Consider the following 4,593-nt stretch of genomic DNA (forward strand, 5'->3'; position numbering starts at 1 on the left):
AGCTGGATAATGACTAAGGATGATAGAGGAAGAATCAATGCTTTTGGATCATGGTGCTGGAGAAGAGTATTGAACATGCTATGGACTGCAAAGAGAACAAACAAGTCTGTCCTGGATAGGGTGAACCAGGTTGCTCATTGGAGGCAAGGATTTTGAAGATCTGTCTCACATACTTTGGGCTTCTTGCCAGGAGGGGCCAATCCTTGGAGGAGGACATCAAGCTTGGAAGGGAGGAGGGTATCATCAGCATAAGAGAGGAAGACTTGGATGAGATGGATTGACTCAGTGACTGGGATAGTGTGAGAAGGTGTTAGAGATGATAAGATTGGCTCAGGATAGGATAGGATTCAGAGTGTAGTACATAGGGTCACTGTGAGTCACAAGTGACTCAATGACTCAACTACAGGAACACTATATAATGACAAGTTAAAAATTAATGCTAAGGGAAGAGATCCATTTGAATAATAAGCAAATATGGACAAAAAATAAGCAGCAATATTTTATAAGTATGTTGTTACATTAAAAATCCTTTATAACAGCAAATGGAAAATAGCATAGTATGTAATTATAGAAACATACAGCTTCTTTTCCATAAATATATTGCACAGGAAAGAACAGGGCAAAATCAGTATTATTTTAGTATGTTGTTAAGTGACAGCAAGTTGAGTATGACTCAGTGGCCCTAAGAACAACAAATATGAACCCTGACCTATCCTGTGTCATCCTAAAAGTCTCTGACACTCGTGTAACATTTCTGACACACTTGAGCTCATTGCTACAGATATTGTGTCATCCATCTGGTTGAGGATCTTCTTCTCTTTCGCCAGTCCTACACCTTTCCAAGAATGATGTTTCTCTCAAAGGAATAGTCTTTCCTGGCAACATGTCCAAAGTACGTGGTCCAAAGCTTTGCTATCTTTGCTCTCAAAGAGCACTATGTGTACACCCCTCCAAGACATCTATTTGTTCTTTTTAGCACTCCACACAAGATTCTTCCAATTTCCCTCACCCCTCCCACTATCCTCTTCCCTCTGCTTCCATTTCCACCCCTTTCCACCCCCCACTCCCCAACCCTTATACTCATTCTACAATAATGGCTTTATACATTATTTATCCTTGTGGGACTAAGTTAGTTCACTCAGGATAATGCTCTCCAGTCCCTCCCAAGTTAACTCTTTTGAACAGCAGTCCAGCCGTTAACCATACCATCAGAAAACACCTAATTATTGAAAAACATTCCAGAAATGAAGCAAACACACTTGGGAATGTCCCACGATGGATAAATTATTTTGTGTTTGATGAAAATATTAATTATTTACATATATGTATATGGGAGAAAGATGGGCAATCTCCTCCCGTGCACTTTAACTGCCACTGAAAACCTGCTAGAGAGTCAGCTATGGGTCAGTTCTGACTCAGCGGTACACAACAACAACAGCAACAACATGTGTATGGATGTTGTGCTGTTATGTGCTGTTGAGTCAGACCCAACTCATAGATGACCCTCCAGTGTGTTTCCAGAAAGTGCAAGTCACACAAGAGGAGACTACCTATATTTCATCCATGGAGAAGCTGGTAGATATAAACCTCTTGTCTCTGGATTGGAAATATACCTCTTTACCAGTCAGCCATGGAGTCCCATTGTATGTGTTTAGCTGAGTTGAATTAAATATATACTTTTTTTTCCTACATGATCCCAGCCAGGAAGATCTTCCAGTAATCAAATTTTAATTGCAGTGCTTCTTTATGGATTATATATATTTTTCCTTTTAACATTTCAAAGATATTTTTTACAGAATTTAGATCTGATCAGGCTCTCTAAGGACCTTAATACAATCTTAGCAATATTGTGTTAAACTAAACATTCTACATGAAACATTTGTTAGACTTTAGGAAAAGTATATGCAACTGCTTTATAAAAGAATTTTGAAAATGAAATATTATAGGATGACTTGTTTAAATTTAGTAATACTTAGCTATTACAAAAACATTTACTCCCTATGTCATTAACCACATTTCTTACTTCTATTCCATAACTACTATCTTCCTTTTGTTTTAATAATTTTTTAAATTTTATGTTGGTTTCTATACAAATTCATATACATTGTGTTTCACATTTCCATTCATTCACATTGTGTTTCATACAATCATTCCCATACATATTGTTTTCTAATATTAATTGCCATTGATCAGTGCCCACTATTACTTCATCTTTCTAGGTTTCTATTGGTTCATTCCCATTTCTCTCACCCTTCTCTCTGCCAGATTCTAGAACCCTGTGATTTTCCCCATAGCTACCCTCATTCCTCTGTGCCTTCTCCTTCCCTCCTTGGACTTCATACACATTTTACTAGTTATCCTTCTACTTTTACAATAATGTTCTTTTGCAGTATTTGTTCTTACGAGACTGAATTAGTTCATTCAGTATAATGCTCTCTAGTTTCTCCCATGTAATGCAGTATATTTTTTTTAAATCTTTTCTCCTGAGTGTTACATAGTATTCCACTGTGTGAATGTACCACATTTTCTAAATCCTTTCATTTGTTGTTAGATATTTAGGCTGTTTCCATTTTCTTGTGATTGGGAATAACACTGCTATAAACATAGATGTGTAAATCTCCATTTGTGTCTCAGTTCTAATTTCTTAGAAGCATGTTCCTAGCAGTGGAATATGTTCAGTTTATTGAGGAATGTCAAACTACCTTCCAGAGTGGTTGTATCATTTTACTATCTCACCAACAATGTATGAGAGTTCCCACCTGCTACATCCTCTCCAACGTGTATTGCTTGCTGTCCTACTATACTTGGCCACTGCTACTGGGGTGAAATGGTATCTCATTTTAGTTTTTATTTGCATCTCTCTGATTTTCAGTGATTTTGAGCATTTTTTCATGTGACTGTTTGCCATCCAAATGCCTTCCTTTGTGAAAATAAGTCTTTCCATGTCACTTGCCCATTTTGTAAATTGGGTTAACAGTCTTTTTATTGTGGAGGCACTGGAGGATTCTGAAAACTTTTATTATGAAACACATGTCTGAGAAGGCATTCCCAAAATTTCCCCCCCCAGTGAATAGGTTTTCTTTTCATCTTATTGAATTAAATTAATTTTAATCAAAGTTTACAGAGACTTTGGATTTCCACTCATTCATTGTTGCACTTTTTTCCCTGCCCAACCTCCCCCACAATTCTCTCTTCTCTTTTTAAAGTAAAAGAAAAATTCTTTCATTGTTATACAATCCCTTCCCCCAGGTCCACCTTTGTCCTGGACTCCTGTAATGACAGTAATACCTAATCATATATCCCTTTTAAACAGTTTTCCCCCTCATCTGTTTCAATGCAGTATACATAATTTATCCCATCTTTCTCAGTCTCCTTCCAACCCTGATGTCAGTCCCATTTTACAACAGTGGCAATATGGAGTATTTGTCCTTTTGTGACTGAGATATTTCACTTAGCATAATGTCCTCCAGGGTCACTCATTTTGAATAGTATTTCATGAGTTCCTTGGTTTTCAATGCAGCAGAGTATTCTATTGTGTGAATATACCACAACTTTTCTATCCAATTGTTTGTTGATGGGCACTTAGGTTGTTTCTGACTCTGCTATTGTGAACAAAGCCGAGATAAACATGGGTGTGCATGCACACAGGGATTTAATCTTTAGAACGTCCCATTCATTCAGTTTTTATCCTCTCTTTGCTGTGCTTATCTGGCTGTATTTGTCATCCCCTTTATATCTTCCTTTTAAAAGTTACTTAACCAAATATTTTTTTTTTAATGATAACTTGGATTTCAGTAAAATTTGATCAGTTTAGTTTGAAATCTGTCTGGTCTTTATTCTGTTCCATGTAAAACAAAATAGTCAAATCAATGTCTTGTTCAGTGACTAATGTTCTTGACTCTTTCAGCCTCCATCCAGCCCTTGTTTTCCTCTTGTCCTTCTTGCCTCTGGCTTCAAGAAAGACCGCAGGCCAGGAGGTGAGAGAGACTAAGGCATTTATTCCTGCTGGTCTGTCATGGTAGTAGCCATAGTCCTCTGCCTCCTGCGTCTCTTGGGTCTCTTATGTGACTCTCCCTTTTGGCTCCCCTTTCAGCTCATTTCTAATGACCTTTGCCTTTTCAGGTCAAGTAGGCCTTGGCTATGTCACTCTTCTGAAGCTGCTAACCTTAACCTTTTCCACACTTTTGGGAATAGCCTTTTCCTTGGATTCATTTCAGTCTATTTTTGAATGAGCTATCTATGGGGGGTTTTCTCCCCCTCTGATACTTGACTAGCTGTGCTGCTTACATTTTTATTGTATAAATAAAATGATACTTTGATGACTGTCTTTCTTTCCTTTCCACTTTATTTTTATATTGTATTTGTTTACATACAAAATTCACATATATAATTCATGTACATGGCGTTTCACACATTCTTTCAATCATATTGTGTTTTAAATACACATTGTGCTTTATAAAATTAATCACAATTGATCTGTGACTATTATTATTCTGTCTTTTCTGGCCCCCATTAGATCTTTCCTAATTTCTACACACACCCTACATCCCTTCCCTGATCATTAAACTCTGTTGTCATATTGATTTTGTCCCC

The sequence above is a fragment of the Elephantulus edwardii genome, unplaced genomic scaffold (assembly GCF_000299155.1).
Source record: "Elephantulus edwardii isolate Elephantulus edwardi_28Jun2011 unplaced genomic scaffold, EleEdw1.0 scaffold00335, whole genome shotgun sequence".
Lineage (NCBI taxonomy): Eukaryota > Metazoa > Chordata > Mammalia > Macroscelidea > Macroscelididae > Elephantulus > Elephantulus edwardii.